The sequence below is a fragment of the Mytilus galloprovincialis genome, chromosome 2 (genome assembly GCF_965363235.1).
Source record: "Mytilus galloprovincialis chromosome 2, xbMytGall1.hap1.1, whole genome shotgun sequence".
Taxonomy (NCBI): Eukaryota; Metazoa; Mollusca; class Bivalvia; order Mytilida; family Mytilidae; genus Mytilus; species Mytilus galloprovincialis.
Window position 1 is genome coordinate 102332670 of NC_134839.1, and position 24078 is coordinate 102356747.

At 32.6% G+C, this 24078-nt stretch overlaps 1 protein-coding gene across 1 annotated transcript in view; it reads left to right on the plus strand.

The window, feature by feature from the left end:
• The window catches only part of LOC143065178 (5-hydroxytryptamine receptor-like), a 63414-nt gene that overhangs the window by 19608 nt on the left and 19728 nt on the right, over nucleotides 1–24078 (plus strand). Inside the window, exon 2 of the mRNA XM_076238593.1 lies at nucleotides 18291–18370. The gene's annotated coding sequence lies outside the window, so the exon portion shown is untranslated. The remainder of the gene's footprint in view (nucleotides 1–18290; nucleotides 18371–24078) is intronic.

Sequence of the window (24078 nt, forward strand, 5' to 3'; positions counted from 1 at the left end):
ATGTTTATACAAACAATTTTAAAATTTCACATGGACAAAGTTAGCATACATGTTAAAAAAATCAAAAGTATGTAAGAATTAATTTCAGAAATAGACCGAGACTCTTTAAAGACCAGTTAGGCTATACAAGAGCATCATTTTAAGTTACACAATAGTCATAGATTTAATCTTGGACTTACTCCAGAGATTTTCTTGTTGTCTAAAACATTGCCTTACTTATGTGATGGCAACTTCAATATACTCTTAAACTTCGTACTTTAGACTATTTCAAATTATTGTATTCGAGCGACATGGATGAGTTTGCTTTAAGACAAAATAGATTTCCTGGCGTATAAAATTTCTCTCCTGGTATCTATCATGAGCTTATGATAGAAAGACGAAAGCAAAACAATCTTAAAATAAATGATTATGACTATATAAAAGCTGTATGAATTGAACAGTTCAAAAAGATATTGTTTTAGTAATATCCGTAAATAGCAACGACCATGCATTTACTTCAAAGGATGTTTTTGTAAGTTTTCAATAGTTGTAAGCAATTTCCCTCTGTTGCTTTACTTCATTCAAATTGAATAAACATAAACAATGATTGTTAAAAATTCAATCATACAGAAGAGGATAGGTTATCGTGGGTTTAACCCTTCATATGAAACAGAAATAGTATCATCAACAGCAAAATCAACATAACATTACTTTTATAAACAATGACCTTCACAGGGAACATGCAAGTATCTCAATATAAGAATGTTATGTAAATTAATGTTGGAAAGTCACTTTGGTTGAACATATTTTGTTACCTCTCATAAGAATGCAAATTGACGGATGCAGAAGAAAAATTGAGTACAAAAAAAAAGTTAGTTATTTTTATTGGAAGTTATCAATTTTTGTCTTTTTTCTCGATGAAGCCTTCTATGTTTCAGTTCCTGATACGGTAAAACTAAACTCGACTTTGTTCAAATGAAGACTAGACTAAACAAGGCATATACGAAGTTTTAACATTAAGTTAAACCCAAACAGTTTCCTATGCTATCGTGCATGCACAATTTAATATATCTTTGTCAAACCGACCAGTTACATGTATAATATGGTCTAGTAAACTAAACCTAATCATACAACGATTTCTTTTTTTTACTCCTACATCTATTTTAGGTTTTGAATTATTCATTAATAATTTGATAGTATTTTGTTAAGAACAATTTAGTACGTCTTGCAAATGTAGATTTTTCAGATGATTTGTTTAAGCAAAAAAGGAATTTGATATTCATTACTCATATGCTGTCAAGCGTGAAAATACATCTGTTCCGTTTGTAGAATGATCTGAAATCTTGAATAATTGGTCTATACGGCTAATTCTATATAGATTCATTCTAGCTTTTACTAAACAAAGAACAAACGTACCATGTAGGAAAACTGAAAGTTATATTTAAAGTTCATTTCAATTATCTTAAAGCCTCTAATAAGTGCATGCCATCAATCGGACGATGTCAGTCGGTCCTTTTTTTACCCTTTTAACATTAAACATACAAAATAAAATACCAATTAACTGTTTTCGCCAATTAAAATTATTCAGTCTTGAAGAAAATGAAAATACAGATTAGTTGTGAACATCTAAATAAAGTCATTATATAAATACATAAATACAAAATGCAGTTACAGGTGTTTCTTATTTCCAAAGTGAAGCATGTGTGGTTTTGTATTGTTTTTAAAAAGGCAATTTGATATCTAAATAAAAAAAACCTCCAAATGTTGTCACACAAAAATGTAAAGAAAAAAAATCATATGGCAAAATTCCTAGTACTATTTATATGATTAGCACCATGTGATTTAGTTTGTAACCCGTTCTTATTTTTTCTATCGTTTAGATTAGGTATACTACTGTTGCCTTTATTTAAGCTCTTTGACTTGATTTTTTCTGTACTAGCTGTAGATTGAAAATTTGAGTTTTATAAAACTTCCTGATAATCCAGTCATTTCCCCGTATTCGATCTAAAACTAACGCCTTTAAAAACTTCATAAGTTGTAAATAAAATATGCTTAAATTGAACTATTTACGAAATGAGAATAATGAAGCTAGAAAGAGTTTGTATACGAATAGATTGCAAAAACATGTACAGTTCACCTACATGAGGACACTTGTTGATTCGATATCAGAAACGGTAAATTTGCATTTTTATTTTAATATTTGTTTAATCTAATTGTAATGGTTGTCGTAAATATGACCGTTTTAAAAATTAGCAAAAGACCCCGAATTTTGTCATATGTTATTTTCATATTTATCTGAAGATTTAATATCTTTAACATCACTTATTTGTTTACTCTAATATCATAATTTTACTTATACTTCCACAGTAAGAGTCAAATATGTATTAAAGTTGTTACCATCAGACATTTCAATTTGGTAAATCAAATAACGTCCTTCTAAGAACAACCAGAATCGAAAAAGCAAAGCGCCAAATTAATAATTAAAAAAAAGCACACTAAAAAGAATAAAAAATGTCATGTTAAACAAGCAATAGTGATATCCAAATTAGATAAAAACAATCGCTTAACCGATACCTAAAATAGGATGACCAGTTATAAGTGCTCAGATCTAATAAGTTTCATTCCATTATTTTGCCAGATGAGTTACTTCAACTTATTGATTACTGCTAGACTTACACAAGACTGGGGAAATAGCTAGTTTAATTTTTTTATGTTACCTGGACGTTTTGTAGCATACTTTATGGTAAGGGTTGTACTCAATTGCAGTCGGACGTACGATGACGTACCTATTAGTAAAACCTTATAATTGTTATCTCTGGCAAAAAAGTCATTTTGTTTTACTAATATTTTACTGTCCATTCGTTTGATGTGTTTCATCATTTGATTTGGTCATTTAATTGGGTCCTTTCCGTTATGAATTTTCTTCGGAGTTCAGTATTTTTGTGATTATATTTTTTACTGCTACACCCCTATTTTTGACATTTTTACTTATCATGTCTGTTTGTTTTGTTCACGCATCGTTCATTATAATGGCATTTAATGCGACTGTCATACAAGTGAGAGGTTGGGCTACCTTTAAAACCAGGATCAATTTACTATTTTCTACATAAGAAATGCCTGTACTAAATTAGGAATATGACAGTTGTTATCTATTCTTTTGATATGTTTGAGCTTTTTATTTTTCTGTTTGATTAGTGGCTCTCCGATTTGAATTTTCCGAGTTCAGTTTTTTTGTAATTTTACTTTTTAATATGACCGTTGGAAAAACCTCCTACTCTCTACACACTTAAGATATATTCTTCTGTATCCTATCTCCTTTTAAGTGAGATTAATTTTACTAATCGTCACGTTCACTGAATAAGTATTCATTTGCTCACCTTTGTCATAATCTTTTATGTATTTAAGACTATTATATAGTTTTCATTTCCTTTCTACTATATGACATGACCTGATAATAGAGATATTAAGTAAATGTCTAACCATTTTGATATTTCAGAATGTCAGACACCAATCTGTTAGTGACGTAAAATGTCTAGCAATAGGAATTGATAATATGATTGAAATACACTTTTTATTGTAAAAAGATTTATATCTTATTTTTAGACAGGTCTATGATGAGATTTGTATTAACTGACAGATTTATAGAAGTTTGATGAGTCTTCAGGAATAATCTATTGGAATTTGATAAATCAGTAGGGCATTTAGGACAATGTCATTCATTATTATTTCCTTTGTCTTTGAATGAATTATAGCCAAGAGTAAAAAAAACTGTCTTACGGGGATTGTTGGTTTTGTAACAAACAAATAACAATATTGTTGTGATTCTTTCCTGCCTGATTTTTAACCCATTAAAATTTAATTACTCATCTCAGTCATTTAAGCATGTAAGTATATATATATATTTTATGTACTTTGTTATATTAATGTGTTAGTTAAAGAACCTCTACTCAATTTGTAAAAGCAGGTCTACTGCAGGAAGACGATTTATGTACAAGGCGTATCAAAAGGACTAATATTTCATTTTAATGAAAAACTTAAGTTCTGAGTACAAATTGTTATTTTTCACTTCACAATTTACAATAAGAAAACACAGAGGTAACTAAATAAAAATCTAGTGAAATATTATCACTTAAAATTTATTTGATTATCTGTTTGTTCCCGTTACATTGCTTGGCTATACATTGAACATTATAACAAAATTTAATAGTTCTGTGATTCACGAAGTGCCACGAATAAAAATTCCATTAAAGGCATTCATAATATTGGTTAAACATTTAGATGTATATAATTGCTGTTTTCCTTTTGTACAAAAAAAAAAAAAAAAACTGAACTCCGAGGAAAATTCAAAAAGGAAAATCTGGAATCAAATGAAAACGGACTTTGGTTGATCACAAAATGTTAAGTATAAAAAAATAGGGTGATTTTTTTTTCAAAAGTGTCGCTTGATTGTTAAAGTTTTTATCATTCCAATCGAATGTGTCTATGTTCGAAATACATTGCTCATTACTTCTAAAACATGTCATGTTGTGTAATATAAAAAAAGAAAAGAATTATCTTTCAGTTGTAATTGAGATATATCATTGCATTAGATTTGGAGAATTGGAGTCCAAGACTATCTTTCCCTTTGAAATATAAATTACACAAACGACCAAATATATAATAGTTGTTTGTATCCCATCTGATCCATACTCAGCAAAGTACAACTGACCTTTGCACCAACAAATGTTCAAATGAAACTCTAATAGATAATTCCATTACAAATCTTCTTTTCAGGAAATAATGAAACAATATAAAACGAGTTTTTAGTACGTGGATGCTGTAAAGAATTGTAATTGTATTAATAAACCACTTTATCGTTGCTGGAAATTCGCCAGCTATTAGATTCACAGAAAGTGACACCAGGATCATTAACTATTAAAGTGTTGGACCATATAGATTTATTTTATCATTTTTATACTCTCATCACGCGAAAAAAAAACCAGTATTCAATAGTACCAGTATAATTTTTTTTTGAATCAGTGAAAAATGTGATACGTGTGATGTGTTGAAAGCGCTTTATTTTTCTCACTTACATATGAAAACTCACAAAAAAAGGTTTGGCATCCATCAGCAGATAATGGATAAAAGAGTATATAAGTTGTGTAAAAAGTAAATTAATATACTTGTATTAATAGTTATTATTGGTCTGGTATAATCCTATATGCTTCATTTGTTATTAAATGTTTACTAAAAATTAACAAAAATACCGAATTCAAGGAAAATCTCTTATCAAATGGCATTGAATCCCATTATCATTTCAATAGGCGGAACAAATAAGCCAAAAATAATTTATACAGTATGCACATTTGTTGAACGGTTACCTGCACGAATTAATTGGTCGATTTGATATGTCCGTATACATGTATGTTTCATTATAATTCGTTATTTTGATTGGCTAACAACAATAAAGCGTCATTCTGAAATAGACTTTCATTTCAAAATTAATGTTACATTCCTGACGACACAAACTACCACGATAAAGTGCCAAGGTAAATTAAAGAAAATTAACCGTGTTTTCATGATACTAGCATACAATGTAATTATAAGTACTTTATGCTTCTTTAAGTTAATTTATACGGTTGTGAAAGCTTTGACCGTGCGCACGTTTTTAGAATGAGACGCTTTTGAGTTTCATACGAAATTTACTTCAAAATAAATTTACATAAGAAGCATTTAATATATATGAATCGACTCACATTCGACTGGTTTCAGAGTCGTCGCTTTATACTTCTAAGAAATTGCAATAGTCCTCTGGTCTGGACTTAGCAAGTTAGTGATATGTTCTAGATTAACAATTTGAAAGAGTCTGGAATAGCATTGCGGGTGAGGCATATATAGCAGTTCATACATACTGTACACACCGATGCTCTGATATTGCTTCAGTCTTAACATCTTAACTTGAACAGTAAAAAGGGTCAAAATGCGGTAAGAAGTAATAAGCCACAGAGACAAAATAGAGAGAAATTATCACTGTGATACCTGATTCTATGTTATTACTCATTTTATTTTATCTAAATTTTAAGTTATGAGAACGGAACGTTTTTAATGCAGCAAAACTGTCGTATTTCTCATTCCCTACACACAGTTGATTATTGAAACATAAAGCATGAAAAGTAAATATGTAAGCTTGATTATAATCTTTAACTCAAGATAATGAAACGTAATGACTAACAGTTGAAACGTAAAATTAATACATTCAACCTTGAACTCGATAAAACAAAACTCTGACGACAGATTACGGGAAAAGATTTTGAAACCTGAATATCAATAAAAACATTATAAATTAAGCCTTTAGAAAAAAGGCATCACTTTCATCGGAAATAATGAACATGATAAAGGACTGAAAAATTAACATACAATAACAGCTTCCGTTATCAACAAAACAAAAAGATGACGACATATATAAAAGTTTTGTAGTCAGCAAAAAGTTATATATATTTTTATGAGTTACATTTTGCATTAATGGAAAATGCAGTTTTTGTCAAAGCGACGATTGTTTTTTTTTTTCAAATGTAGCATTTACTTTATCAAATGATTATTTTGCGAGTAATCGGATGAAATGTTAGTCGTTGAACTTAAACTAATGTAAAAATGCCACCTCCAAATTCATCGTATAACGTCAACCTAAGACGGAAGTTTTGTCTCATTATAGGTATCAGACAAAGTTTGGTGCACCAGACGGGTGTTTTGTCTCATTAAAGGTATCAGATATAGTTTAGTACAACAGGCGAGTGTTTTGTCTCATCAAAGGTATCAGACATAGTTTGGCGCAATAGACGGGAGTTTTGTTTCATCAAGGATATTAAACCGAGTTTATTACACCAGACGGGAGTTTAGTCTCATCAAAGGTAACAGACATTGTTTGGTACACCAGACGGGAGTTTTGTCTTATCAAAGGTAACAGATATAGTTCGGCACAACAGACGGGAGTTTTGTCTTATCAAAGGTATGAGACATTGTTTGCTACACCAGACGGGAGTTTTGTCTTATCAAAGGTATCAGATATAGTTCGGTACAACAGGCGGGAGTTTTGTCTCATCAAAGGTATTGCACATAGTTCGGCACAACAGACGGGAGTTTTGTCTCATCAAAGGTATCAGACATAGTTTGGCGCAATAGACGGGAGTTTTGTTTCATCAAAGGTATCAGACATAGTTTGCTACACCAGACGGGAGTTTTGTCTCATAAAAGGTATCAGACATTGTTTGGTACACCAGACGGGAGTTTTGTCTCATCAAAGGTATCAGACATTGTTTGGTACACCAGACGGGAGTTTTGTTTCATCAAAGGTATTAAACCGAGTTTATTACACCAGACGGGAGTTTTGTCTCATCAAAGGTAACAGACATTGTTTGGTACACCAGACGGGAGTTTTGTCTCATAAAAGGTATCAGACATAGTTTAGTACACCAGACGGGTGTTTTGTCTCATTAAAGGTATCAGATATAGTTTAGTACACCAGACGGGAGTTTTGTCTCATCAAAGGTATCAGACATTGTTTGGTACACCAGAAAGGAGTTTTGTTTCATCAAAGGTATTAAACCGAGTTTATTACACCAGACGGGAGTTTTGTCTCATCAAAGGTATCAGACATAGTTTAGTACACCAGACGGGTGTTTTGTCTCATTAAAGGTATCAGATATAGTTTGGTACACCAGACGGGAGTTTTGTCTCATTAAAGGTATCAGATATAGTTTGGTACACCAGACGGGTGTTTTGTCTCATTAAAGGTATCAGATATAGTTTGGTACACCAGACGGGAGTTTTGTCTCATCAAAGGTAACAGACATTGTTTGGTACACCAGACGGGAGTTTTGTCTCATAAAAGGTATCAGACATTGTTTGGTACACCAGACGGGAGTTTTGTCTCATTAAAGGTATTAGACATAGTTTGCTACACCAGACAGGAGTTTGGTCTCATCAAAGATATCAGACATAGTTTGGCACAACAGACGGGAGTTTTGTCTCATCAAATGTATCAGATATAGTTCGGCACAACAGACGGGAGTTTTGTTTCATCAAAGGTATCAAACCGAGTTTATTACACCAGACGGGAGTTTTGTCTTATCAAAGATATAAGACATAGTTTGCTACACCAGACGGGAGTTTTGTTTCATCAAAGATATCAGTTATAGTTTGGCACAACAGACGGGAGTTTTGTCTTATCAAAGGTATCAGATATAGTTCGGCACAACAGACGGGAGTTTTGTCTTATCAAAGGTATCAGATATAGTTCGGCACAACAGACGGGAGTTTTGTCTCATCAAATGTATCAGATATAGTTCGGCACAACAGACGGGAGTTTTGTTTCATCAAAGGTATCAAACCGAGTTTATTACACCAGACGGGAGTTTTGTCTTATCAAAGATATAAGACATAGTTTGCTACACCAGACGGGAGTTTTGTTTCATCAAAGATATCAGTTATAGTTTGGCACAACAGACGGGAGTTTTGTCTTATCAAAGGTATCAGATATAGTTCGGCACAACAGACGGGAGTTTTGTCTTATCAAAGGTATCAGATATAGTTCGGCACAACAGACGGGAGTTTTGTCTCATCAAAGGTATCAGATATAGTTCGGCACAACAGACGGGAGTTTTGTCTTATCAAAGGTATCAGTTATAGTTTGGCGCAACAGACGGGAGTTTTGTCTCATCAAAGGTATCAGATATAGTTCGGCACAACAGACGGGAGTTTTGTTTCATCAAAGGTATCAAACCGAGTTTATTACACCAGACGGGAGTTTTGTCTTATCAAAGATATAAGACATAGTTTGCTACACCAGACGGGAGTTTTGTTTCATCAAAGATATCAGTTATAGTTTGGCACAACAGACGGGAGTTTTGTCTTATCAAAGGTATCAGATATAGTTCGGCACAACAGACGGGAGTTTTGTCTTATCAAAGGTATCAGATATAGTTCGGCACAACAGACGGGAGTTTTGTCTTATCAAAGGTATCATATATAGTTCGGCACAACAGACGGGAGTTTTGTCTTATCAAAGGTATCATATATAGTTCGGCACAACAGACGGGAGTTTTGTCTTATCAAAGGTATCATATATAGTTCGGCACAACAGACGGGAGTTTTGTCTCATCAAAGGTATCAGATATAGTTCGGCACAACAGACGGGAGTTTTGTCTTATCAAAGGTATCAGATATAGTTCGGCACAACAGACGGGAGTTTTGTCTTATCAAAGGTATCAGATATAGTTCGGCATAACAGACGGGAGTTTTGTCTTATCAAAGGTATCATATATAGTTCGGCACAACAGGCGGGAGTTTTGTCTCATCAAATGTATCAGATATAGTTCGGCACAACAGGCGGGAGTTTTGTCTTATCAAAGGTATCAGATATAGTTCGGCATAACAGACGGGAGTTTTGTCTTATCAAAGGTATCATATATAGTTCGGCACAACAGGCGGGAGTTTTGTCTTATCAAAGGTATCAGATATAGTTCGGCATAACAGACGGGAGTTTTGTCTTATCAAAGGTATCATATATAGTTCGGCACAACAGGCGGGAGTTTTGTCTCATCAAATGTATCAGATATAGTTCGGCACAATAGACGGGAGTTTATTACACCAGACGGGAGTTTTGTCTTATCAAAGGTATCATATATAGTTCGGCACAATAGACGGGAGTTTTGTCTTATCAAAGGTATCAGATATAGTTCGGCATAACAGACGGGAGTTTTGTCTTATCAAAGGTATCATATATAGTTCGGCACAACAGGCGGGAGTTTTGTCTCATCAAATGTATCAGATATAGTTCGGCACAATAGACGGGAGTTTATTACACCAGACGGGAGTTTTGTCTTATCAAAGGTATCATATATAGTTCGGCACAATAGACGGGAGTTTTGTTTCATCAAAGGTATTAAACCGAGTTTATTACACCAGACGGGTGTTTTGTCTCATAAAAGGTAACAGACATTGTTTGGTACACCAGACGGGAGTTTTGTCTCATCAAAGGTATCAGATGTAGTTTGGCACAACAGACGAGAGTTTTGTTTCATCAAAGGTATTAAACCTAGTTTGGTACACCAGACGGGAGTTTTGTCTCATAAAAGGTATCAGACATTGTTTGGTACACCAGACGGGAGTTTTGTCTTATCAAAGGTATAAGACATAGTTTGCTACACCAGACGGGAGTTTTGTCTCATCAAAGGTATCAGACATTGTTTGGTACACAAGACGGGAGTTTTGTCTCATCAACAGAGGCAGATTTAGGGGGGCCAGGGGGCCCGGGCCCCCCTTTTTGTGAAAAAATTTGGTTGCTAATATAGGGAATCACTGAAGCGTGACTGGAGCGGACCCCCTCTTAGGTCAGTCAGTGGGCCCCCACTTATGAAAATTCCTGGATTCAAAGGTATCAGATGTAGTTTGGCCCAACAGACGGGAGTTTTGTCTTATCAAAGGTATCAGATATAGTTCGGCACAACAGACGGGAGTTTTGTTTCATCAAAGGTATTAAACCTAGTTTGGTACACCAGACGGGAGTTTTGTCTCATCAAAGGTATCAGACATTGTTTGATACACCAGACGGGAGTTTTTGTCTCATCAATAGAGGCAGATTTAGGGGGGCCAGGGGGGCCCGGGCCCCCCTTTTTGGGAAAAAATTTGGTTGCTAATATAGGGAATCACTGAAGCTTGACTGGAGCGGACCCCCTCTTAGGTCAGTCAGTGGGCCCCCACTTATGAAAATTCCTGGATTCAAAGGTATCAGATGTAGTTTTGCACAACAGAGGGGAGTTTTGTCTTATCAAAGGTATCAGATATAGTTCGGCACAACAGAGGGGAGTTTTGTTTCATCAAAGGTATTAAAACTAGTTTGGTACACCAGACGGGAGTTTTGTCTCATAAAAGGTATCAGACATTGTTTGGTACACCAGACGGGAGTTTTGTCTTATTAAAGGTATAAGACATAGTTTGGCACAAAAGACGGGAGTTTTGTCTCTTAAAAGTTATCAGATATAGTTTGGTACACCTGAGGGAATTTGTGTCTTGTCAAAGGTATCGATCATAGCTTGCTACAACAGACGGGTTTTTGGTCTTATAAAAGGTATCAGACATAGTTTGGCACAGCAGACGGAAGTTTTGTCTCCTCAAAGGTATCAGACAAAATTTGGTACACCAGACGTTTTTCGTTTCAGGTATTATATACTTTATTGATTTTTTTTTAATTTGTCACAGATACAGAAAGTACCGGTACGTTATCCCGGCCTCGTTAAACATTAGATTGTATATCTAGAAAATTTGTTTGTAATTGTTAGTATTCAAATTTATAACATATATACAATTTATTGTATATATATATATACACGCACATAGATTGAAAAGGAGGCGTGAATAAAATCTCAAGTGTACTTGTAGGTATAAATAAGTATTCTCATTGTTTGACCTTATGATGTAATGAATCTAACAAATAAATTATATTTCAAAAGCAATAAAGAAATTGAGATTTAATTGGCTGTAAATTTGTCATGGCATTTATTGCAACAAAGAAACACAACCAACTTGTCAAACAAAACTTGATGACGATTGAATTACTGAAGGGCGATCCAGTAGTAATAAAGTTAGAAACAGGAGCCACTGGGTAATCCATAGCAGCTTAAAGTAAATTCGGCCTGTCCATTCACAAACACGAAAGCACTAAACTCGAGTCTGTTATTTATGCCATGACGCTGGTTCTATAATCAATCTTCCAAAACTGAAAAGATAAATGAAAAGCAGCAGAAAATATTCATAATGGGAAACGTGGAGGGAGGGTAAATCTTATAGCTTTGGTCAAGCTCCGTGTAAGGTTTGAATCCAAATGACCAAACTATACGAGGTAAATTGCACGGACTAACATTTTGCGGGCTAAACTAATTGGCATATTAGAGTGACCAGTAAAAAATGAATCAAACATATCGTCAATTAAAATCATACTAAGTTATATAATTACAATAACCGAATTTAATTATTATTGAATTAAATTCTAATATTTTTGTGTATCCATCAATATTGATCAATATAAAGAGAGAATTTTATTTAAGAGAGAGAGAGAGTGGGAAGGGAAGAGAAAATAATAAATAAATAAAAAAACAATTGCAAAACAAAAACAAAAACAAAAAATAAAAACAAAAACTATAAGAAAAAAATCAAACAAAAATCCTTGAAATTTGGAAATTGGCGGCAGTGTTTTTTTCTTAGGATACAACATTAAATAAATTTGGCAAAGTTGGTTTTCCATTGTAAATAATTCATACAAACACAAAACAGATATTTAAGAATATACATGCTCAAAACAAGAACAAAAAAACAATAAACAACGGATAACAGTATATTATATAAAACATATATATTGTGGTGTGGAGAAAGCTAAAACAATATACATAATAACATTACATAGGGTAATGTTAAGTTTTTTTAATGTACAAAATGTACATTATTTTAGAAATGAAAGCCAGGGGTCTACTAGAGGTTGGCAATGTGAAGAGGCTTTGTTTAAAAAAAAATATATTCTTTTTAGTATTAGATTTTCTTTTAGATAGTTTTTAAGCCCTGCAAAATTTACTTGATTTTCACACAGTTTTGTTCTATAGATGAAGAATTTTGATAAAAGTATTATTAGATTTTTTAGTTTTTTATTTTCTGTTTGTTTCTAAGTTTCCGAATAAAATTATATCCATTCTTCCAAAAAAGGGTTTTTACATCTTTTTATTGGGCCTTCATAAACTAGGTTTTCAATACTGATTTTTTCAGTACTTTCAAATAGCTTATTTAGTTTTGGGTTGTTTTTCAACAACCTTCTACTCTAAGTTAGTTTCAATCCTTTTATATATTTGTCAATATCTATCATTTTCAGCCCTTCTAATTTGTGTTCAGAACATAATATTTCTCTTTTTATCTTGTCAGGTTTGTTTACCCAAATAAATGAATAGATTTTGTCATTTAGTTGTTTTAAAGTATTTTTGTATGGTGTTTGTAATGTTAAAAACAGATACATTAAACGTTAATGTTTGTTTAAACCAAATTTTTGTTATACTTTCAATTTCTTAATTCTTGGACCATAGTTCAACAATTCCATTATAAGCAAATTAACAGAAAAGTTTATTTCTAGTAATGTAAATCTACTGGAACCCCATTACAATCCCCATTTAACACACATGGTGTCTTGACTATAGTTTTGTTTGTCTATCCACACCACCTTTGATCTGTCCAAGTTCATATGGAGACCGGACATTTCAGCATATTTTTTTGGAGTAAGCGAAGAGATCTAGAGATGTAAGTGTACCATCAAATATTATTGATGTGTCATCTGCGTATTGGGAGATAAAATATTATGTGTCATCAATATTAATTCCTTTCCTTTTTGTTCTTTCTGATTAAAATTCCTAGAATTTCAGCACGTAAAAGAAAAATGTAAGGTAATAAAGGATCCATTTGTCTACAGCCTCTTTGAATCTGAAAGAAATCTGATAAAAAACAGTTTTGGGTTACTGATGAGCTTCTATTTGTGTAATAGGTCTTTATCCAGTGTTTTATAGAGGGTACAAAATTGAAAAAGTCTAATACTTCATTAGTATGAAACCTGTCTGATCATTGCTAATAATAATGTGAAGAACAGTTTTTATACGATCTGCTATATAACTTGATGCTAGTGTATATGTTGTATTCAAAAGACTTATTGGTCGCCAATTTTCATGAACTGTATAGGTTTATCACCTCTTGGTAAACAAGTAATAATACCCTGTTTTTGAGTTATTGACAATTCCCCCCTTTTGTAACTATATATTATAGATCTACAGTTTATGGTGTTCAATTTCATTTAATATTTCCTCTTTTAAGATGCTTTCCTCTAATTTCTGATTTTTTCTTGTTTATCTCTTTCCTTCTTTTTATAAGATGCATAGGAAATAATTTTTCCTCTGATTCTGTAAGTAATATTTCTTAAAAGAGTTGGTCATTGATTGTAAAGTGGATTTCTAAATCATTTATTTGTTCTAAAGTTTCTCTATTATATACCAATGATGCATATTGGTCTTTTTAAGTATAGTGTCTTTTATAGTTTTGGAGTATTCAATATCATGAAAAATTGAGTTGTTAAACTTCCATAATCTTTTTCCAAGTATGAAACCATTCCTCTTAAGATCCACCCATGTGTTTGGTCCACAATTTTCTGAACAGTTGCGTTCGATTAGAACAGTTGGAAACGAATAATCAGAGAATTAAAAATCGATATAACAAAAAAGTTTTTAAAATGTGATCTACGAATGGAGGAAGATAATCCTATTTTTTTTTTTTAAATTTTGAAATAATTCTACATTTTATATAAACCGTAAATTTTACAGAAAAAAAATTCTAGATCGAAGTTCCTGAGGATAGTGAAATTAAAATAAAAATGAATGTTGTTGATAAACAGATTATTTCCAATAGAAAAAATCCAACATATTGAACTTTAATTGTTTCTTTCAATAAGTTTATAGTGTTATGTTTTACTAAAGAATTGAAATTTACATGTTTAGTCGTTTCATCTGTTTCACACCGAGTCACTCTAACCACATTACAAAGCATTTGTCAAAAGCTATTGGAAAACTGTTTTCAAAAGAAATGCATTTATCAGTTCTTTACTTCCAGTTTGAGAGTTTCCTTACAACATAGAATTGACATTTCGGTCTTAGTGATTGATTTAACGCCAAATAATAACACGAAAAATTCCGATAAAAATAAATCATCAAAGTGTTTTACTAACTCATTAGACATATTCAATTGCAAGCTTCCAAGGATAATACCAGAAGGACACGTGAAAGTTCCCGTAATATCTCGACAAAACAATACTTTACTTCATTTGAAACTCTGATTTATTAGATTTTCTGACGAAAGTTTCTGATTTATTCATCTGCCTATTTATTAAAGCTTTACAGTTTAATGTTTTACCGAAAATTGACAAGAAATAATGAAATAATCACAAATAAATTTTGCAACATATGTCATCATATTTTATGTTTCTGAACAGTTTCCATAGTTTTACTTAAAGGCTTCTATGTTTTGTGTCTTTGTAGCGTTTTTAATATTCCCTCTGTGACCTCCTATAAAATGGCCATATCTTATTACCATGTTAGTTTTTTGGTTGTATCGTACATTATTTATCATATTTGATGAACTGGGTTATATTTTCCTGCAATGTAAATTTATTATTTTTAATCGTGCATTTCAATAGAACCGACATATAACTTTGACACAAAGAAAGCAAAACAATAAACTCCTACGAAATAAGAGAAAACATTTATATACTATACAAATATCGCATTTTGTACATTTATATACTATACAAGTCTCGAATGTTCAATTCTAAAGCTAGTGAAATTACTAATTGCAAGATATAATATCTCATGGTTTTGCAATTTAAATTCGTCCGAAATACTATCATTATGACAGCAATAAGTTTATAAGGTTTGTGATTAATAAGAGAAAAATACATCTATGAATTCGAGTAAGTCCAACTGATCTGTTTTGTTCTTATCTGGTATGTATTAGCAAATTGCTAAAAACAATTATAAGGGTTTAAGTATCTTATTTTATCATTTCTTTTGGATATTTTTGGAAATATTTGCATCAATAAGCACAAAAAAGGTAGGACTTTGTAACTACGTAGATATTTCTAGCCAGCAATGAAAATTTCATGTCAAAATTCGGTCGCAAAGTTCCCCCCAGTTTTTTCTCTCAAAGTCCAGACGTAAAAAATGGCTTCAGCTTTATGACGTCGTAGGAAGGCGTCCCAGAAAAAATTCAAATAGCCTTGCCAGACGTCATAATTATGTGGACTACAATGGTACGAAAATGGTAATCTAATACGCCAGACGCGCGTTTCGTCTACATAAGACTCATCAGGGACGCCAAGATCAAATAGTTATAAAGTCAAAGTTGAAGAGCGTTGAGAACCCAAAGTTCACTAGAGTTGTGCCAAATACGGCTAAGGTAATATATTCCTGGGAACAGGAAAATCCGTAGATATTCGAAAAATTCAATATTTTGAAAACAGGAAATTTATAACAATGACCATATGATTGATATTAATGTCAACACCGAAGTGCTGACTACTGGGCTGGTGATTCCATCGGGGGCGAAACGGCCACTATCAGTGGCATCGACCCAGTGGTGTAAATACCAGGATTATAATTTAATATGCCAGACGTGCGTTTCGTCTACATAAGACTCATCGTTAAGAAAGACAACCAGCTAACTACATATACAGTTGAACATATATTTTGGCTCAAAATAAAAAAATCCGACAAACAGCAAATAAGTATCCAGACGAAAATACGAGAACAAGCTAAAATAGAAACAGAAGAATGAAAAACGATGATAATAAACTAACTTTAACTTACTTAACAGTACTAACTCTTGATGTCAAAACAGAAATGTCAGCGAATGACTCAGACAGTAAGCACAACCTACTTTGCCTGTAAGATCTTTGTTTTGATCATTTATAATATCCATCAATATGTTTTACTTAAATTGGGCAGGATTTGACTTAATCTGTCATTAATTATTTCATATTGATGTCATCATAATTGCACTCTTTGATGGCGAAAATTAGAGTTGTTAGTATATTCACCTAACTTTGGAAGATTTTTTGCTTAAGACATAGCGGGATAAATATTATTATTATTCATATCCATGTTTGACGTTTCGTCCCCGAGGGTATCACCTGCCCAGTAGTCAACATTTCGGTGTTGACATGAATATCAAGAATGTGGTCATTTTAATAAATTTCCTGTTTACAAACCTTTGAATTTTACGAAAAACTAAGGATTTTCTTATCCCCGGCATAGATTACCTTAGCCGTATTTGGCACCACATTTTGGAATTTTGGATCCTCAATGCTCTTCAACTTTGTACTTGTTTGGCTTTATAAATATTTTGATATGAGCGTCACTGATGAGTCTTATGTAGACGAAACGCGCGTCTGGCGTACAAAACTATAATCCTGGTACCTTTGATAACTATTTACACCACTGGGTCGATGCCACTGCTGGTGGACGTTTCGTCCCCAAGGGTATCACCAGCCCAGTAGTCAACATTTCGGTGTTGACATGAATATCAAGAATGTGGTCATTTTAATAAATTTCCTGTTTACAAAACTTTGAATTTTACGAAAAACTAAGGATTTTCTTATCCCAGGCATAGATTACCTTAGCCGTATTTGGCACCACATTTTGGAATTTTGGATCCTCAATGCTCTTCAACTTTGTACTTGTTTGGCTTTATAAATATTTTGATATGAGCGTCACTGATGAGTCTTATGTAGACGAAACGCGCGTCTGGCGTACAAAACTATAATCCTGGTACCTTTGATAACTATTTGCTTAATCCTTAATTGATAGATTGAAGTTTTTCGGTGATATAACGACTATAGGTGGAATGTATTAGGCAACCATAGTTTATTAATGTTCAATTCTCAACACGACGACAAAATTAAGGCAATACGAAAGAGAGAATAGCACGAGTTTCAAAATGCCACTGTGTGTTTGCAGGGTATATATGAAACATACCGTCCAACATAGCATATATACTGCTCATGTTTTAGTGTCTCTTACTCAAATATGATAAATGTCTTTTGCCATATTTGTGTGAACACGGATGATGCATTACATTTCATTAAAATGATAAATATAATAACTGGACATTTATAACAAAAACACTTAAAGTTATAATATTGAATTTTTCTCTCAAATGCAGATTTTGTATACTTACATTTTAAATCTCATAAACCATCTTGACATTTTATTTTCAGAAGACAACACTTTCTGTTTAACAATTTTTACATTATGTAAACTTATACAAAATTAAGGTTTTTTATATAGACCTGTTGTTAGTTATAGTACACAGTTTATACTTCAAATATCTTGTCCTTTTCATTGTCTTTAAGAACAATGTGAGGCAATTGATTGTAAGCAGATTTGAAACAAAATTAACCTTTGTCTGAGTTTCGCGAAAAACAGTTAACCAAAAACTTTGGTCTCTTGTTTGTTCCTTTTAACCCCTTCCATATCAGTTTTTAAACTTGATGTTCTTGACATGACGGGTCAGTGAACTAGCGGTTATCAGCTGACAAACATCTGGAGAACCAGCAGTGTCGCTCTGACTCTGCAGTCTTAAGTTTTGATATTGACGTCAACTACTGTATGAATCAATGAAAAATCCTATACGAAATTAAAGGTTGATCGTTGAAGTAATTAAACTATATAATAATAATTATGCTTTATTTTTGTATTTCATAGGAATAAATCTCAAGCAGAAAATATTTATGCCTGGAATTTTGGAATAGTATTAACCAAAAAAAAAGGACCTTACTATAACTGTAAGTATTATTATTATGTTTTATTAGTTAATTTAGGACGTACCCCATACTAATCGTAAATTTACAAGTTATTTCATATGCGGTATAGTAGCATCATTGACTGATTTTAGATTCTTACATCATGCATGCTGAATGTTTAGGTATACTACTGTTGTCTCGTTCACTTTGGAATTCATGAGATTCTCGTATCTTTTTTCTCTTGTAGTGTATGTATAATATCCTAAAAATATCTGCAATATTATTTTTAAAAACACTGATGTTATAACATTAAAGGTCTAGGCGAACCATTGTTTATAGAATATTTAAACAAACCAACAGTTTGACAACGGTAAAACATGCCTCAAACTCATCACTGTAAACGTCACAATCACTGATAAGGAACAACATATATATCGGATACATATTATGATACCATTGGTGTCTACTTTAACTGGGGCATGGTTTTCATGCAAGTTTCGTTTTAACTTCCACGGAACGATCTTTGAGTAGTTTATATGAACATTATCTCAATTTCACGTAACTTAATATGACGAAATCATATTTTAAGCACAAGGAAGCTCTTAAACCAAGATTTCAACATGGTGAAGTGGAAATCATCCCTTCGTTAATTTTACGGACGCCATCACGATTTTTTTAACCGTTATGGATAAACCGTTTCACAGATGATATCGGATATGTTTCGTACGTCGTTACTACAATCCCCATCCATTTTCACGAATGCGACGTACCGATTTAGACTATTTACCGGGTGTGTAATAACATGAGCAACACGACGTGTGCTATATGTGGAGTAGGATATGATTACCCTTCCGGAGTATCTGAGAACACCCTCAGTTTTTGGTTGGGTTCGTGTTGTTTAGTCTTTAGTTTTCTATGTTGTTTCTTGTATACCATTATTCTTCTGCTTGTTTTTTTCATTTTTAGCCATGGCGTTGTCAGTTTATTTCACCGGTTCGCGATTCTACTTGAATTATGAATACTAGAATACATAAGACTCGTTTGGATGTTTATCACTTTTAATTGCAGTGCCCTCGGGTTTTTGGGTTACTAAGGTGTAAATTGAAAATACTTTAGCCTGTGTATAAGTATGCACCTAAGTGCGGTCAGAATGAAGTCTTCATGGCCAATATCTCTTATTTTACGAGTGCCCTGATCTTTTTACCTTCGTACAATGAATTCTTTGATGGTCCTTTAGTTGAAATGTTGACAAGTTGCATGTCTAAATTTTATTCCAACATACCATTATTTTCCAATAGCAGACTAAATTCCAAGTAGACCCGCTTTAAAATCTTACTAAAGAGATTATTCAAACCATTTTTTCTGTAATATCGTGGCAACACTTCATTCGCTAAGGAAGTGGACTTAGCGCAGTTCGTGTTGCAACGATGATGTTACAGAAGCAGGGGTTGACTAATATTCTTAACTTTTAGGTATATTCTTTAAAATTAACGACTGTATATACTAGTTTGTTTTAAAGGTTTTCCGTAGCTTTGGTTTAAATATTCATCTGAACCTTCAACCATCAAAATATGTAAAACATTTTTTTTTAGATTTAAAATTATATCATATTTTAAAATAATCTTTTATTACGGAAATATAATCGATTACAACCAATATTGCTAGGCTAGAAAACACCATAAAATGAATCTATTTCTATATCGGGTGCAAATATTTATGTACAGATATATGAAAACTCGAGTAGAAAACAGAAAGCCATTCCGGCAATAGAAGACATTGTCTTCATTAATTTTTGTTCTAAATCCAATAATCAAACCAGTTTTAGACGCCTCTTCTATTCATTTTTTTATCGTAATTTTTCTCGATATTTTAATTCTATATTTCAAGTTGTTGTTTTAAAGTTGATGTAACAAAAATAATATAGTAAATGCGTTGACTGAATCTGATAAAAGTAATAACGACCATTGTAATGCCAGTTAGATTACTGTTTAATATGACGGCTTCATTACAATGCAATGTCTTCAGGTCTTGACAAGGCAATTGGAATCGAGCTTCAAATTACATTTTAATGTATAAGAAATTAAATGTCAAAAGTTCCCCACATAAATCACATGTATAATTAAGAAAAGTTGGAGACATCTGATAACTTTAATTAGTTCTATGTTACAATGCCGTTTCGACCAGATACACTAATGGTGAACATTTTTATTCTGATACTGCTAGGTAACTTATAATCAGGGATCATTATTTCTTACTTATAACGCAGTCAATCAGTGCTGTCTACAGTACATAGCAAAAATGTTCCGAAATAACACTTATTTTATTAGGGGTTTTGGAATAAATAAGATTGAGATTTGTTAGATTTAGAAATTTTCTTATTGATAGCATGTGCACATTTTAAAAAAATAATACACTTTGCATATCAACTTGTAGTTCTATTTTCTAAAGTACTGTCGTTTTTTAAATAGGATTCACTCGATAAGTATTAACATGATACCATATTGTACAGATATGGTTTAAAGATATTATATGCAATTACTACCATAGATAGCAAATGATAACAGTAGTGTCAAGCATGCACGAACAAGACGATAATATTAACAACAAAACAAGAAAAAATGAACACTTGCAATTGATGGTTTATTTTCATTTTCCCTATTGTCTACGGATACATGTATATGACATAAATGATTTTAACTAGTTGTGTCAGAACCATATGAATTAATATTAAATATGAATGTAGGCGAGGTTCATTGATTGGTTGTTGCTTGCTAAAGGTCCAATGAACTGTGTCTTTTAAGATTATACCACAGGAATGAAAAGGCCATTAACTTTTAGGTGAAGAAATTTTGTTAAATTATAACCCGGAGACCAATTTTTATTCGTGTGGATGCTACAGAAAAGCATAAAAAAAAAATAATACTGTGCAATTTTGTTATCTTTTGGCTGTCAAAACATCTCATAAAAAGTATACATGTTTGCCCTTCAATAACCCTAAACAAATATTTGTAAAAATTAACACCGAGTAAAACACGTCTTTTGGCATTTTCATTAAAGTGTGTAATACCACAGGAAGGATAATTAAAAATAACACATTAACACGGACATAAAAGTTGATGACGATAATTGTGTATTGACGCTACGATACCGAACAGTATAAGTGCTCGTGTACTAACGGACTTACCTTATAACATCGAAAAATGGGGTATAAATTGCCAAAACACCAACTGACTAAATTACATGCTTTTGACTTAAAATAGGCAGATGAAGAATGCGTCGGTGGTGAAACATGTTTGTGGGTTAAAGTGAGAAATGTCAAGCTGAAAAGGAGAAAAGAAAAAATGGAACTAGAAAGTTTTAATTATGAAATGACAAATGTCAAGTTCAAGTGGAAACTGTTAAATGTATTTATGAAACTGATAAATTTCAAGTTTGACTGGAGAGATTTTTTTAATAACAAGATATCTCATTCTGTCCTTACTACGATACTGTTGCTGATTGACTGCTAGTCACCGAGAGTATCATTAGCTCAGTAGTTAACGCTTAGTACTGACTTGATTTTATTCAGAAACCACAGTTCCAATTCCCTATGGCAGGGATGACCTCTGATGGAACTTGTTTGTCAAATTGCACTGAAACAGTTTTATCTTTGAAATGTGTGGGTTCCTGATTGATATAGTTAAATACAAATTGTTCTCTTGAAGGGTAACGCTTATGTATGATTTGTATGGTTGAATGAATATTATGTTGTTGAATAAAGACTAGGGACACATATTTCTTGAATATTCAGGACAAGAAGAAACTAACAATTGATAACACAAGTATTTAATGCTTGAAAATCGGTCGACTGGGTTGAAAAACTGAACAGACACTGCATTACGGGGTACTTTTGAAAACGACATGTTACATTTACAACAAGTCACCTTCGGACTCATGTAAAAGTTGTTGCATGTGTTCTTTAACGTGCATAGTTTGTGACTAACCCCAATACGATGCTTCGAATAAAAGTTCCAGTTTGGGTAGGGAAAACGGACACCTTATTAAACAGAAGTTTAACTGCAGAAAAGGGAGGAATAAGAAGTCTCATTTCTATACTCTAGTCAAGCCATTGTGGTCTTGCGTATGAGTGAATTGTTCAATTTGTACAAGTTAATTAAATATAATATGTATGTAGAAATTGTAGATAACATTAAATATGAAAAAAGCAGTTATTCTTAACAGAAATTGGGTGGTAAATGAAGGCAACAGTAGTATACTGCTGTTCAAAAGTCATAAATTAATTGAGAGAAAAAACAACAAATCCGGACTGAAAACTAAAACCGAGGGAAGCACATGAAATATAACAGGAAAACAACGACATAACAGAAACACTGAAGTGCAACAACAACAAAAAAAACAACAATGCAACACACACAAGAAGGAACTAAAAGATAACAACTGCTATTTTCCTGACTTGGTACAGGACATTTCAAGAAAAAATTGTAAGATGTGTTCAGTCTGTATGAGTATCGATAATTGTAGACAACTCTCAACCTAATTCAATAAAAAAATCCTTTTGTGGTGCAAACACTGTCATAGGAATAACCACGTCGTTAAATTCCGTAAATGTAAATGAAACATCAGATTTTAGCGCCAAAGATATGAATTGTATCCTTGATATTGGCCATAGGTGAGAAGACCATCACTTTGAAATAATTAGGTAACACCTGCTAGCATGAAATTCGTAGAATGTCCTCCAGTTCGTTTATCAATGTGAAATATATTGAGAAGTGATTCTGATCTTTCAAATAAGGACATAAACTATTATTATTATTATTATTCGACACAATATCAGGCAAATATTACTTGAAATGGTGAATTTAACTTTTGCTCGTATACCTGTCGCTGAGGTAGCAAGGGAGTTTTTACAAAAGTTGAGATATTTTTGTCAAAATTATCTTAACGTGACAACAGATTTTCAAATTTTATCAAAAAGTATAAGACATCACCGTGCTTGCAACGTCTGCTCGCTAAGTTGCAATTCGGCATATATAGACTTGAAATTTAAGAAAATCTTTAGACTGTTTATTTGCATGTATTCGCCATTCAATGCGATTGACCAGTCCGCTCATTATTGAACATAGTATTATTGGCCTTTGAAACAATTTTTCTTCTAAGGAAAAAACAATCACAAATAGTAGGCATCTTATTATATTTGTAAATAGCGTCCCTATTATTATTGTTGTTGTGCTATAATGACAGATGGTGTGCGCATGGTAAAGGTTTTCACCCAATGAACAACTTTACGTAGCTGTATTTGGCAACGCATCGTGAAATTATGGGTCCTCCATGCTCCTTCATCGTTTTTATTCAACCGTCACTGATGAGAGTCATTTGTACGCAACATGTTAATTCTTGTATCTATGATAAGTTTATGCATACGTGTTTATCTTATGAAATTCTCATGTATACTTATATCTTGGGTTATCCTTCAGATTATAAGCATTGTAATTGAATATAGCCAATAGTTTTCTTTTTTCTTTTGACGCCCTCCTTTGTGTAAGAAATTATGAAACGCATTACTTTGATGGTTGAACAGCAAGGAGGCAACATTATGAATTCTATAACATCTGTCACGTCATTACAACCACCAGCTGCTGAAAATAATAGAAACAAAAAAAGCACAAAAACATTCATTAACAGTATAATAACCTTGTTATACGAATTCAAATTATACATTTGTCTTTAATCTTTGTTTACTAGGGTGTGTG